Here is a 15,907-nt window from a genome sequence, read left to right as displayed (position 1 = left end):
GGTAAGAATTAAAAGTTTCAGTATATTCAACACTTGTACTCAATTTGTTTCCTTTCCCAGTGGTAGTCAGTTATTTAAAATTTACAATGTGAAAATATTTTTATTTCCATTAAGTGACATAGCTGATCAAACTCACATTCCATTCATGAGTCTGAAACATGCTAATGTGATGTGATTACATTACACCTAATGATATATGCAAATGTATTTTTCTGAATTTCCTTACTATATCTCCAGAAAGAAAGACAAATCCATCTTTTTTAATTATTTAATTTTCTAAATTCAAGTTATCACTGCCCTTATGACATGGCAATATTTAAGTATTATTTGTGAACATTATTGAAATTCACAAAACTACTGAAGTTGATTAATCAAAATAACATGTTTGTGGGGACAAGGTAAAAGGACTGTTGCTATTGTCAAAAGTCAGAATTGACTTAGCCTTTTCCATAAATCATGGTGGGAGTATCATTATCATATAGAACTAATGATACTTCATGTTGTGAGTCTGATTACAACCACAAAACAAAGAAAACAAAGAAGAAATCACTCTTGAACACCTTATATGAAGAGGTTGGGATGTCTCTTCCAAATTATCATAATTTGATTACTCAGCTAGTCTATTAACCATAATTCATTGAAACCCACAGAGACCTAACAAATTTTCTTGATGATATGCAGGTTCCTTTCAGTTCTTTCTCTTAAAAACCAAGTGGGTAGTTTTGGAAAGAGCAATAATATCTTTTCCTCCATTCCACTTTTCATTTGGAAATTTCTAAATCTCTGTTTGTGGTTCTAAGGTACCTCTCCTTCTCTCACAGTACCGGTGTTTGATTTATTCACAGATAACATTAAACTTCATTGAGAAAATGTTTTTTTTTTTTTAATATGCTTTTAGTTCTTCAAGTTCCAAATCACTGTTTTCCCCTTATAGAATGTATTCACATATTTTCATTTGAATTGTATTATTACAATTTCAGTGGTAATCCACAGAAGGCCCAAGTGAGGATATTCTTGGCATTACCTATATTTTTTTAGAGAGGGGTAGGGGGAGAGAGAGAGAGAGAGAATCTTAAGCAGGCTCTGTGCCCAGCATAAACCCAACATAGAGTTCAGTCTCAGGACCCTGAGATCATGACCTGAGCTGAAATTGAGAGTTGGTTGCTTAACCAACTGAGCCACCTAGGTGCCCTTTGGCATCTCCCTAAAAATGGTTTTAGCATGTAGATTATCAATACTAAAAAAAGAGAACTTTTAACCAGTTCAGAAATGTTTATCAATTTTTAAGAAGCATCTATGTCCTATATATGTTAGCCTATATGTTTATAAGGAATAATGTGTTTTAATTATAAACTACACAGTGTTCATATCCATTAATTAATGATTAGCCTATTAACATATTCTGCTTGGCAACACACTCTTTGTCTCATTTTTGTTATTTATATAAATTTACAATGTTAAACCTTCTTTTATTAAGACAGTCCATCTTTAAAAAATTAGTTAACTTACCTTCCACCTATATGAATCTAAATCAGATTTCTTTCTCAGATGAATATCAATTGGTGAGAGGGTATAAGCAAAATTCTCTGACTCTCAGTTTGTGCTGAGGATAAAGCATCATGTTCAAAATTGTTTTTAAGTCCTCTGGACCATTAACATTCAGTCATTGGTAATTGAACATTTAAATTGACTCAGGGTCTGTGATAGGCAGAGTGGATCAAATGATCTGAGAGCATGGACCCTGGTACAAAAATTACATAAGAGAAATAGGGCTATACACAAATAAAGAGGCTACAGGGAAATGAGTTAAACATGAGTAACAAAGATATTTACATAGTTTACACTGAGGAGCAAGTGATAAATTCTGCATCCATGGTGAAGGGGACAGTTGGCTTGGAAAGAAGCTAGATATACACTGATGCAGGACAAATTTTGTAAGGATGAAGATGAGTTTTCGAGGTCAATGCTGTGTGGAAGGTTATTCCAAGCAGATGGGACTGGAAAGAACGAAGGTGGGAAATGGTGCAACATATTTGAGGTGGCTGTGGGATAAGTTGCAAGGTACCAATAGCTTGGAGAAGAAAGCCACATCTGGGTTGTGAGTCTTGACCATGGTCATGAGTCATCTTAATACATCTTCAGCCAACCTCCATCCTTGGTTCCTTCTGGCACAATTTTAGAGAAAAAAATTTAGTTAAGCAAAGCAAAAATTTTTGTGGACTTAAATAAAAGTAGAAGTTGAAGAAAAATAACACTAACCGTCTTTCGTCATTGCCATTTCTTGCTACCTCTTCCTAGTTGAAATTTCATGGTCAACATTTCCTATATTAAAATGGTAGGACAATAAACAAGTTACAGTCACATAACATGTATTTAGTACCAACTGTATGCAATGCACTTGGCTTGTCTGAAGGCTTTTTTTACATTGGTCGCTATAAGAGGGGCTGTAAAATTTCTTCTTATTGGAAAGAGGAAAATAGATCACAATAAACTGCAGACACGCTAGGGAGTTTACTCATAAACAGCAGGAGAGAATAAAATCCAGTTTTCACGTAGAAAGAAAGCTACATGACTGAAAGCAGCACTCTGTGGGAGATGACAAACCATAAAAATATCAGAGATGTTGCGAAAGATTTGGAAATAGTCAGCTATGTCAGCCCATTGTGAATTCTATACCTGGCTGAAGGTTTGTGCAGATGCTATCCAGAATAATTTGATCAGGCCTTAGCTATTTTAGAGGGTAATAAAATGGTGGTCTTGCCAGCATGTGCAAGTGATATCATTACAGTACTTTATCCTGGGGAATTAGAAATTTTCTGTATGTCTGAATAAAAAAAAAAAAAAAAGAAAGATTCAGACCATTTGTAGGGTCCTAGAAAGATATGCAAAGCAAGGCAAGAAAAGAGAAGGTTTAAATGGAAATCTCTTTAAAATATCAAAGGTCATCACAAATTGCTTTAAGACTATTGTTAATTGTTACTTTGGTTTCTGAAGATGAAATTGTGTTAAAGCATATAGGTTATCTTGTTGAGTATTTTAATAAACTGATATTAACTAAACACCATCTATGTTTTCACTATTCTGAGAGCTAGAAGAGATGAAGAAGGAAAATTGGTCCTTGAGTTACTTACTCATAATTTACTCAAGCAGAGGAAATATGCATATACAGAGCAAAAATAAAGGCTGACAAAGAAATATAATTGTCCAAGTGTGGTAGCACGGTCTGTAAATATATAGGTTCAGAAAGAATAGTGATATTTGTGGGCTATAGATAATGCAGAAGAGGAAGGAATTGAGCCAAATCATTAGTTTTTTTGTTTTTTACTTTGAGTGAGTATATTGCTGCTCACACATTCAGTTAAACAACATTATCATTTAAACTCCACCCTTTTACAGAAAAAAAATGTACAGCTACTATTAATAACCCCTTATTTTAAATAATATTAATTATAATGTAAGGATATGAATTATCCACCACCTATTATTTGGTGGGTTAAAAGTGCTAAGATCCTGTTTTAGTCACACATATTTATTTGTAAAACCTAATCTTTTTTCACCATGATCAAATTAATTTCAATTACTACCTGTCGTTATACCAGGTCAGTATGCTGTGGTTACATTATTAATAGATCTTACATGAATGAGCAATGGCTGATGGTGTATGCTTTATTTGTGGGGTCTTTTACACATGAAATTTTAACTTGCTGTTTTGGATTCCATAACATAATGCTTCATCAGAACCTTACTTATTTGAAGAAAAAAAAAAACACAAAATTTAAAGTGTGCTTCCAATAAAAGAAAACATTCTTATATTTATTTGTTCATTTAGATTTCTGTTCTAATATCCCAATGCTTTTAAATCCTGTCTTTTCCATATTGCCATTTTTCTTTTTACTTCTACATAAAATACATTTTCTGTTCTTCCTGTTTGATTAAAGAGTTTTGAGCAAAGGAATAATGCAAACTGGTTTATAGCAACTCTTCTTTTAAAATATTTTATTTATGTATTTGAGAGAGAGAGCATGAACGGGGGAAGGGCAGAGACATAGAGGGAGAAGCAGACTGCCCACTGACCAGGACCCTGGGATCATGACCTGAGCCAAAAGCAGATGATCAACCCCTGAGCCACCCAGGCACACCTAGAGCAACTCTTGATATGAAGTGGAGAACAGACTTGGAGGACAGAAGAGAAGGAAGTATACCAGTTGGACTGTTGCAGTCACCTAAGTAAGAGATGCTGCTGACTATAACTAACAGTAGAAGGAGTGAGAAGTAGATGAATTTGGAGTACATCCTGAAGGTAGAAACCAACAGGATGTGAAATGGGGGGAGAAAGAGTAAAGAATCTATGATGACGCCAAGATTTTTGCCCTGAACAGTAGGAAATACATTGTTGCCATTGAGTGAGATGGTAAAGACCCAAAGTGGTGCCTTCTGGGGTAAGAATATGAAGAGATCAGTTTGGAAACAGGAAGTTTTAGAAATCTTGTATGCATCCAAGTGGAGATGTTGAGTAGGCTGTTGAATATATGAGTCTAGAGTACTGGAGAGAGGTTTCATCTGGATTTATAGAAGTGGGAGGAGGCATCAGGATATGAGTGATATTTAAAGCTGTAAAATGAGATGGCATCTCAAGGGAGTGAGTGTATATAGAGAAGAGTGGAGATCCAAGGACTCTATTTTAAGAAATCTGACAGAAGTGGATAAATCAGCAAACACAACCAGGAAGAACAACCAATAAGATAGAAGGAAAATCCTGAGAGTACGATGTTCTAGGAGCCGAGTGAAAAAATCTGTAGCAAGTAGGAGCATATGAAAACCATGTTAAATTTTTCAGATGGGCCAATGGAAAATGAGGATGAGAACGGACTAGTGAATTAATCTGGAGTTTATCAGTACCCTTGACTAACAATTTTGTTGGGGTGATGAGGCTGAAATCTTTGTGGTTTCAAGAAAGAACAGGGAGGAGAAACATCATAGGCTGTAAGAATAAATGATTATTTTAAGGCATTTTGTTATGAAAAGGAAGGGAAGAAATTGAAGCTGATTTGGCAGTAGGGTCAAGGAAAAGATGATTATTATGTAATCATATTAATAATAATAATGATATTATTATCATTGTTATAAGTTTAAGATTGAAAAATGAGACCTGTCATTTGCTAAAAGGAAAAAGTAGAGAGAAAATTTTAAGTATGTCACAATTAATCTTAACAACTCCGTGAGGTATATGCTATTATTTCCTCTATGTGAGGGAAGCAGAAAACAGTTACTTAGCTAGAACATAGGCAGTCTGGTATTTTGTCCTTGGCAATCTTGTTCAAAGTCTGATCCCCAAACCGATTAACTTGATGACTCTGAGGTATTTCCGGATAAGGTCACATTCTGAGGTACTAAGGGTTAGGGTTTCCATTATCTTTTTTGGGGAATACAGAATTCAACCCGTAACAACCATATTACAATTTTATGTGGGTTTTGCCTCATATGAACTTGATTGAGAATCATGGATTGCAACATACAGTTTTACTGATCCATCTACTTGTGCTCAGCTGTGTCCTTTGCTCTTCATTCTTCTCTTCCCCTCACCAGTTTTTTCTCATTCTTTAGATACTGGCACAGCACTGCCTCCTCCGGGAAATCATTATGGATTAGCCTAGATGAAATCCTTCCTTCAGAGGTTTTTAGAGCAAGGTTCACCTCTTTGTCTCAACTCTGTCTCATTGTAGTTTTGCAATGTACGTGGGTTATCATTTGATTACATGTGTCTCTCACAGATCCACAGAAGAGGGGCCGTGTATCTGGAAGGCCACATTAAGAGCCAGGCCCAGAGTGGATATATATATGTCTGAATAAAAATAAAAATTGAAAGATTCAGACCATTTGTAGGGTCCTTGAAAGATATGCAAAGCAAGGCAAGAAAAGAGAAGGTTTAAATGGAAATCTCTTTAAAATATCAAAGGTCATCACAAATTGCTTTAAGACTATTGTTAATTGTTACTTTGGTTTCTGAAGATGAAATTGTGTTAAAGCATATAGGTTATCTTGTTGAGTATTTTAATAAACTGATGTTAACTAAACACCATCTATGTTTTCACTATTCTGAGAGCTAGAAGAGATGAAGAGGGAAAATTGGTCCTTGAGTTACTTACTTACTTAAATATATATATATATATATAGAAGAAGAGTTGGTTTAGGGACACCTGGGTGGCTCAGGAGGTTGGGCATCTGCCTTTGGCTCAGGTTGTGATCAGGGATCCTGAGATCGAGTCCCACATTGGGCTCCCTGTAGGGAGCCTGCTTCTCCTTCTACCTATGTCTCTCACTCTGTGTGTCTCTCATGAATAAATAAATAAAATCTTTAAAAAAAAAGAGTTGCTTTAAGTTGTTGGACACTCTACCCTCTTAAAGAAAGAAGGGGAAAGTTCATTTTAATCTCTTCTTTGAAGTAGAGTAGTTTTTTCTGGATATAAATTGAGTTAGCACATGGTCTTAAATTTTTTTAGTGATCTTTTATACCAATATACCTTGGTGATGATGTGTCAGAATGAGGAACTTCAGAATTCCTGTACAGAATGTCTTGGTATCATTCTTGAAGGGAATAATGTACTTATACACTTGTTTTATATGATATTCTATGTTTATTTTACAGTTTTCTCAAGTACTTTTAAGGACGGGGAGTAGAATGGACATTCTAAATTTATTTGTAGTTTTATTACATGGAGAACAGTTAAGTTAGACTAATGAAGACTCTTGATCCTTAACTATCTTTATAACTGGCCAACATCTATCATAGCTCATGCTATTTCACAAAATAACTATTGTATAACAATAATTTGAATCTTATTTTGTCTTAGTTTCATTCATTATAGTAAAATAAAAACTCAATAACTTACTATATCGATTTTCTAACTAACAAGGTAGACTCAGGGGCCAGACTTTTTGGGGTTGAATGCTGACCTTCGAACCTTTAGCCTCTAGTTTAGGAACAATGTTGCGGTTACTTTCATACCACTATGCCTCAGTTTCTTTTTTCTGTAAAGTGGATACTAATAGTAGGTGGAAGTCTGTTTTGAGAAATTAAAGAGGTCTCTAAATTCCTTAGAGCAGTGCCTGGCCGTAAAGACATTCAAAATGCTAATTATTATTATTATTATTATTATTATTATTATTATTATTACAACTTGGTGAGGTCTATTTCTATTTCATGATAGTGAAAGAATCCTTTTGCATGAATTCCATGAAGATTTCCTGAGGCCTGTTGTATACCAGATAGTACTCCAGGTCTTGGGAACATAAATGGATAAGACATTCATTTCAGAGATGATGCACCTAACTCTATACAGTAATTGAACTCAAAGTGTAGGCAAAAATATTTATAAATTTTGGTAGTATAGGTTTAGCAAGACCTTCAAGTACATAGAATTGTGTATTAAAAAAAAAGTCTGTGTCTATTAATCACAGAAAGCATCCACAAACTCTGATTTTATCCACAAGAAGACAGCCACCAAAAATGGATGATAGTGGGCGAATAACAGGAAGCCAAGAGCTTAATTTTCTCCTGTCAAGGCATTTCAAGCTTTTATTTTAAGCCTCCTCCTGGCACCTGTGTTATTCGCCCCTTGAAAGGCTTTACTTTTAATGCAGCCAGTTTACTTTGAGCTGTCAGTTGATGAATTTCATTATCTCATTTGGCTCCTTTATTTTAAATTGGTATATGAGCACCACTGGGAAATAGTAAAAAGAGCTCTGGTCTAGAATTAGTCCCTTCCCAACTCTGTGATCTCACCCTCTGACTTCTTGACTGGGAGAGTTACTCTATCCTCTGGGCCTTCTTTCATTCTTTTGTAAAAGGAAGGGGTTGCATGAGGTGGTGGTGTGAAATCCTAGGAGGTCCTGCCTGCTGCTGTGTGCCCTCCTCTGCCCTGTTGGTCAGGTGGGGGAACCTGCTCTCACTGCTGTAGGAATTACCTGAGTACACAGTGAGAAGCAGTCACCAGTGTCCTGACTGCTTCTCACTGTGTACTCAGGTAATTCCTACAGCAGTGAGAGACTGTATCAGTGTTGTTATTCATGAAATGACACTAAACCCCTTCAGGACTTCTCTTGAGTGATTATAAAAGTTTTTGTGCAATTTGGTTTTCAGAAATGACAGCACAGTAAAAGCAATATGCTCTAGTGCCTAGGAAGTTCACCAAGATTGAATGAAGAACAAATGTAATTCTATCAGTGTGGAATTCTTCTTAAGTTTTCTCCCTACAGTACCAGTTAAATGGCGTTTCTAAAGTCTTTAGGAGGGCAGCTTCATAGAGTTTTCGCCACTCACATGAAAGTTTAGCTGACTTCTGGGGAAAATAAGCAAGCCAAAGAATGGGCTTTCCTCTCTGCAGCAGACACATTGCCACTGATTTATTATTACTCCATGAATTACTATTTAGGGGGTGTGTGCAGGGGACTTACCAGAATGGAAGTCCTTTGAGGTATTGCATTTGAATCAGGGAGGAGGATGGATCCCAAAGCAGATTGGATAGATTGGGGAGGAAAGGGTTTGTGGTGCATATGCCCCAGAAAGGGTTTGATCCGATTCAGAATATCAACTCTGAAGATAAAATCCTGCCCTAGTCTGCATCCCTGGGAACCATATATACACTGCCCCCAACACACACACGAGAAAGTGGCTATAAAGAAAATAGTATAAGCCAAAATATATTGGGCACGTGAGCTTACTTGCCACAGTATATAAAGAGGCAAATCCAATTGTGAACTTTCCAGAGTATTACCCCCATTGGCATTTATTATTCTCTTCTGTTTCCAGTGTAGCATATTCTATTTGTTTGTTTCCCTGCTCTCTCTCCTTATGAAGTTTATGGCCTTCCAAAATTTGCCATTTTTAAATCTCTCTCTCTCTCTCTCTCTGGTTAGATACATTCATTCAATAACGTATTTTAAGATACAGAAGAGAAAGGGATTGTGGCTCTTTTGACTTTGCACTCTCACTCTTAACACTGTTTCTGGTGCAAGAATGAATTCTGCATGTTGCTTGACCCATAGCTAAGAAGGTGTAAAGGTAAGAACAGTTTCCTTATAATTTTAACTCTTCTTTTTGTCAAGGTGATGTGGTATATGCCGTAAAAACAAAGACCAAAAGCTGCAATATAGACTAAGGACAACCAAATGGTAAAATGAATTCATTGTAGACAAAGAGTTGACAAACTGTGGCCTGAGGACCAAAACTGGTCTGCAACCTGGTTTTGTTAATAACATTTTAATTAAATACAGTCACATTCATTCATTTATGTACTACCTGTGGCTGTGTTTTCTTTTTTTTTTTTTTCTTTTTTTTTGTGGCTGTGTTTTCTTTCCCTTATTTCTTTTCTTTTTTTTTTTTTTTAACTGAAGTATAGTCAACACAAGTTTATATTAGTTTCAGGTGTACAACGTCATGATTTGACAAGTCTGTGTATGTTATGCTCTACTCACCACAAGGGTAGCTGTCATCTGTCATCTTACAACACTGTTACAATACCATTGACTATATTCCCTGTGCTGCACCTTTCATCATCATGATTTACTTGGTTCATAATTGGAAGCCTGTACCTCCCACTCCCTATCACCCATTTTGCCCATCTCCCCAACCCCTTCCCTTCTGGCAGTCTTCTGTTGGGTCTCCACAATTATGGGTCTGTTTTTCCTTTCCGTTAATATGTCTTGTTTTTTTTTTTACATTCCACATATAAATGAAATGATATGCTATTTGTCTTTGTCTGACTGATTTCACTTAGCATAATACCCTCCAGCTCCACCCAAGTTGTTGGAAATGGCAAGAACTCATCCCTTTTTATGGCTGAGTAATAGTCCGTTGTGTATATATACCACATCTTCCTTATTCATTCATCTATTGATGGGCAGCAGGTTGTTCCCATATCTTGACTATTGTAAATAATGCTGCAGTAAACATAAGGGTGCATATAACTTTTCAAACTAGTGTTTTCATTTTCTTTGGGTAAATACCCAGTAGTAGAATTACTGTGTCATATGGTATTTCTATGTTTAATTTTCTCCAGAACCTCCATACTGTTTTCCATAGTGGCTGCACCAATTTACATTCCCACCAATTGTGCACAAGCATTTGTGTTTTTCTCTATCCCTGCCAACACTTGTTATTTCTTGTCTTTTTGATTCTGTATGGCTGCTTTTTCACTATAACCAGAGTTGGGTAGTTGCAATAGAGACCACGCAACCCACAAAGCTGAATATATTTCCTATCTGTTCAAGTTTGACAATCTCTGTTGCAGATTTTCAGATGTAGAAAATGAAATGATCATCATTTCATCAATAGTAATAATCAATAGTAATTTGTTAAAACCAAAGAAACACTGTTCCTTTGCTACATATAATCAACCAAAGCCTTATATTTTTCAGACTTTTGATATTTCCAAAGCAAATTTATCTCACGTTACTTGCTAATGGAAAAAGCAAATTGGTTAGACTGTGTTTATGGTATATAAAAGTCCTCTGGTTTGTAGAGCTGAAGTAGTGCTCTTCACTGGACAGTCATAAATATAAACTGATCCACTGTGACATGATAAACTTCTCTTTTGTAGTTTACACTGATGTAAATAGCACTTTCCCTGGTATTTATGATTCAGTATGGCATTCTGATGCTGGGATACAGTTTATAGGACACATGGGTCTAGACTCCACTGTCATTCTTAGATTTCCAAGGTCCTTTATTAAGTGGGGAACTACGTTACATGATACACATTTGTGTTTCAAGAGGTAGAAGCGGTATCCTGGATTTGCTCAGGAATGTTTTGGGAAATAACCTCTGCGCTAGAAAAATAAAAGATGATGTCAATTCTAGTCAAAACACTTAAAATATGACTGTCCTGCTTCTAAAATGCTTTTCCATCTTGCCTTTTCCGGGAGCATTCTTAAAATACATTGCTCCTTGATGATGGGCTCAGTTAATTTTATGAGCAAAAATTCTCCCAGGTTTTTTTTCCCCTTCTGTACTTTGGATGTACTACCATCCTATCTAGTTTCAAATTAGCTCAGTAGCAAATACTTAGGCATTATCAAGAAAAATTATAAAGAAAAATGGCTATATGCAGAGTACTTTATGGAATGTGATTACATACTATGAGAACTGCTTTTCTAGTGCTTCCCCATCCGTGAATGCTCTGCTCCAGCTCCCCCCACTTCTCTCACCAATTCTCTCAGGTGGACCCTATGCTTTTACTGCTACTTCACTAACTGACTATTCTGTGCAATGAACACTGCACCTGATGCTGCCTGTATGTAACCCATCATTGAAACCTACCTTCTTTCAGTAGAGAACGCTGATAGTATACAGTATTGCCTCGTACCTTCCTTGCTTTATTTCTAGGTAGGCCTTAGCACCGTGCCCCTCAACTATGTTGAATGTGTCTCATGGAAGGATGTTTAGCCTTACACTTACCATTTTAGACTCTAAAGGATCTAGCAGGGTAGTAATAACATCAAATATTTATTGAGTACTTCTTCCATGCCAGGCATTTGCTATCTCTCTTTTATCTTCACAATGACCTTATAAGATAGTTACTATTATTATATATCATTCTTGTTTGATAGTTGCTAAACCCGAGGCACAGTGAGGCTAAGCTACTTGCCCAAGGTTGCAAAGCTAATGAGAGGTAGAGCTAGATTGACCTCTGAGGTCTGGCCCGCACGCAGGACTCTAACCACAGTACCACATTTGTTGGTGCCTAGGGGCTAAATCCTATGCTGAGTGATGGCAACCGATGGGCAGAGATGATTCCTGCAGTATAAGGACTTGTGACTTAAGTTACTCAAATTCTATGTAAGGATGGTAAAATATATATATATATACATATATATATATGTTGCAAAATATACTTGGAAATATATTTTTTTTACCTTAAACCTACCGAAGGACTGAGGGCGTTAAGTGTGTTAATGAATGGGTACCGTACCGCAATCAGATTGTGTCGGATGGCACCTGGCAAAAATAAAATCAGCTGGGGAGATGTTTTAGAAGATATGGTTTGTAAAAGTCCCTTCAAGGCCCTTTGAAAAGGCAGTAAATGTGCTGTCCCCAAATCCTCCTCCTCCCCAGGTGGAAGATAAAATGCCTATTATAATCATGGGTCACTTCAAGTTCAATGGAACTTACTGTCTGGGAAAAAAATGGCCAAATAAAAAGTGCATTTTCTATCTCTTGCAATGATAAATGTCTGACCTACTTCAAGATCCTTTTGCTGAGGTTCAACTCATTTCCATGCAGTCGGGCCCAACATGCCAATAATGATGGAGAACACGAAACACCAAAGGATTCCAAGGATTATAACTTCTGCTTTCCGGACAGACAGCACTTCATTTAAGCAGCTTTCCAGATATCTTCATTGTGGATCTGATGGAAGGATTTAGCTTAAAGCCAGAGGTTGCAACCTTTCGTCTGTGAGAGGGAGCCTTTGACCGGAGGATATAGCACAGAAACTGCCACCCTGCAGCATCCTGATTATGCAGCCAGCTTTGCTGACCCACATTGATTTCCATGTTTTTGTCTTCTTCCATCAAAGAACACGATCATAAAGATATTTCTTCATTTCTCATGCATTGCAATTTTCTTCTCTGCTAATCCAACGTGTTTTGATTGCCTGTGGGAGAGAAGAGTAATTCAAAGGAGGAATTCTATTAATTTCAGAAATCGGTGGTAAAGGAAGAGCTGAGAGATAATTTGAGAGAATTGGCCCGTGCAGTGCTCATTGCTACCCTCAAACCTTCAACTCATGGTGACTGGATTGGGATATTATTATCGGTCAATTTAGATTGAGGGGATCCTATGAGCTTAAACAACTTAAATTAAGCCAAAAATCATAGCTCAAAACTGGACAAGCTCCAAGAAGAAATAGAGGATGTGAGTCAAAGTTGGAGGGCACTTGATGAGCAGAGGCTGAGAGTTCTTGGGGCTGGAATCAAAGGCCCAATGTGTTCAAGACCAAAAAGCGGTGGGCTTTGCAAACTTTAAAAAGTATATTGGTGATGCAATAATTCACTGCAACATTTTTCTGAAGAGTAAACTCCTATATGCTATCTTAAAACTTGCTATTTTCAGTTAAAACGTGGAAATAACCCAACTGTGCATCAGTAGGAGAATGGGTAAACACAATTGTGGTATTGCCATGCAAAGGAATAGTACTCATCAGGAATAGGGACAAAATACTGAGAATGTGGTTTGATGTGGATGAATCTCAAAGATACTATGCTGAGCCAAAGAGTCCAGACACAAAAGAGTGCCTACTGTATGGTTCTCCCTTTACCAAAAGTCTAAAAGAAAACGGAGCTTACCTAAACTTGCAGAAAGCAGAGCAGTGCTTACCCAGGGCTAATGTTTGAGGGAAGAGATAAGTGAAATATGTACCTCAGTAAAGCTGATTTTTTAAAAAGCGATGCTATTTCCAGAAATTTCATTTAATAGAACTTTCCAGAACATCCCCAATTCATAAAACAAGAGTGTTTATGTTATGGTAAAATGCCTTTGAGCTACAGCATTATGGGTTACATTTCTGTTACAGAAAACTCATCGTGGAAAACGTTGCCCATTTTATTTTCTGCTTGATAAATCCTGTTTGTTCTTTTGAGGTCTTTTGAACAGTGAGGCAGCATATGACGTCCTCTGAGTGCAGCAGTCTGTAGCCTGGGATTGAAGATTTAGCTTAACCATTCATCAGCTGTGGGGTACTGGGAAAGTTACATAACATGCTCAAGCCTTAATTTCCTTATCCCTAAAATGGGGTTAATATTAAACCTTCTTCAGAATTCGGTGGAAATATTAAATAAGATAGTGATTCTAAAGCATTCAGGATCATGTCTGGACTGTAGTAAGATCTCAGTAAAGGTAGCTATTCCATCTGTGTAACCTCTTCTCTGAAGCCATCTCCATCATGCACCCAACAGGGTGAATCAACACCTCATCTGTTGTAGCACTGATGGGTTATATCATGCAATGTGGTGACCTTTTACCCCTTCTGCTCTACTGTGGGCTACTCCAGATGACTGCTAGTTTGTCTTATCTATTCCTTTATTCCCAGCACCCAGCACTATAGCTTTTACCTGGTACATTCTCAATCTGTGGAGGAACGACACCCTTGAGGCTTACATAATCAGCTCTCCTTTCAGTCTTCACACTTGCCCTCAGAATGAGCTGAAATGGATTCAAGCCTTGTCTGACCAAGCTCTAAATCTGAAGAATCATATGTGGGAGACAGGAGTTGCTCAGATGAGATGGCAGAGTTGTATGCCTTCTCCCCTTACATCAGAGACATGGAAATCAGAGAGAAGTCCCTAGTGTTACTCCAGAGAATGCTCAAGCAAAGCTTCCATGGATTTTCCAAAGAGTAAAAGCAAGTGAAGGGCATGTCCAAATTTGAGGGAGGCTTCAGAAATAGTTAAAGTTTGGGGAACAATGTTTTTGGATTAAACCCCAGTGCTTTTTCCCTATGCCACCCATTTTTAATTTTTTTTTTATTTTGATAGTCACAGAGAGAGAGAGAGAGAGAGAGAGAGAGAGAGGCAGAGACATAGGCAGAGGGAGAAGCAGGCTCCATGCACCGGGAGCCCGATGTGGGACTCAATCCTGGGTCTCCAGGATCGCGCCCGGGGCCAAAGGCAGGCGCTAAACCGCTCGCTGCACCACCCAGGGATCCCGCCACCCATTTATCATACTCGCAGACGTTGGCTTGGTTTAGCAGCTTTTGTTCTCTGCTGAACTCATCTTACCCTTTGCATTTCAGTAGTGTTACCTGGGTTTTCTGCACATTTAAATATTTAATTTTAAAACCTAATTCCCAATACCCTATATTACAAATTTTCAGATTTCTGCCTGCATGCTACATCTCCTTGTGCCCTTTTATGAAGTAAACAATAATTACATTAATAAATGTAATAAATAAAAAATTAGAAAACAACAGATAAAACAATAAAGAATAATTTGGCTTAGAGCATTGACTTCCAAGTGCATCTTTCTACAGAAATTCATGGTGATGGGTAATTTTTTCATCAATGACTTCTTAACTGTGACTGGATATTTGTGGGATTGAGAAAGAATGCTTAGGTTATTAGGATCTATGTTAATGTTTCTCTCTCTCTGCCATGTCATTAAATGAATCCTCAGGCACATATCAGATATTGGACATATTTATCTCACCACTACATTGATGAAGGAGATTTTACAGACTCTCAATGTTGTTTGAGAGGCCAGCAGACCCACCAAACCAAACAGAAGTCAAGATAGAGCAAACATGCTGATCTAGGATTTTAACCTGATTGGACCCTCTTCTGAGTATTTCTATGTGGTATCTGCCCTGGCCAACAAGAGAAACACGAAATGCAAATATTTCTTTCTGTTCTCTCATTCACAGCCCACAGATACTGGTGGTTGCAGGTAGGAGGAGGGGAAATTAGAAAATGCGTTTATTCTTCCTGAGGAGCTCAACTGAGTGAAGTAGTCTTCATGCAACATTTAAAGACTTAATTTTTAGTCAGGGTACAAAACCTGAGGAAATTCAACATTTTTTTTAATGAACCCATGTAACTGAGTAATGCAGCAAAATACATTGAAAGTGATTAGCCCATTAATACCACAAAATTGTCAGCTTCCAGCACCTTTCTTATACAGCCTGAGGGAGGAAAGGTTTTACACATTACCACACTTGGCAAGCTGACTGACTTTCTCTCCAATATAACTCTGAAAGAGAGACAGGGTCAAATCAGCACAGAGCAGAGACAGCCTTCCAGAAAATGCTTTTCCTCAAGCTGAGGTGGTACGCAGAGTCGCAGCCCACGTCCACAACCCTGTTGGCCTGTCCACTTCTCAGCAGTGGCAGCTCCTGTCTGACAGGGCCCATCTGCC

The 15,907-nt window shown here is 37.4% G+C and overlaps 1 protein-coding gene and 1 long non-coding RNA gene across 3 annotated transcripts in view; one reads left to right on the top strand and one right to left on the bottom strand.

Annotated features, from left to right (window-relative positions):
* The window catches only part of GPC6 (glypican 6), a 1,088,426-nt gene that overhangs the window by 576,009 nt on the left and 496,510 nt on the right, over positions 1-15,907 (top strand). The window lies entirely within an intron of this gene.
* Positions 1-15,907, bottom strand: part of LOC140608314 (uncharacterized) — a 30,516-nt gene that overhangs the window by 1,971 nt on the left and 12,638 nt on the right. Inside the window, exons 2-4 of the long non-coding RNA XR_012010333.1 lie at positions 12,240-12,653; positions 2,260-2,322; positions 1,834-2,165 (exon numbers count right to left, since the gene is read on the bottom strand). This is a non-coding gene — a long non-coding RNA (uncharacterized lncRNA). The remainder of the gene's footprint in view (positions 1-1,833; positions 2,166-2,259; positions 2,323-12,239; positions 12,654-15,907) is intronic.

This window comes from Canis lupus, chromosome 17, assembly GCF_048164855.1.
Source record: "Canis lupus baileyi chromosome 17, mCanLup2.hap1, whole genome shotgun sequence".
Classification (NCBI taxonomy): domain Eukaryota; kingdom Metazoa; phylum Chordata; class Mammalia; order Carnivora; family Canidae; genus Canis; species Canis lupus.
Note: the sequence above shows the minus strand (reverse complement) of the source record. Positions and strands in the feature narration are given on the sequence as shown.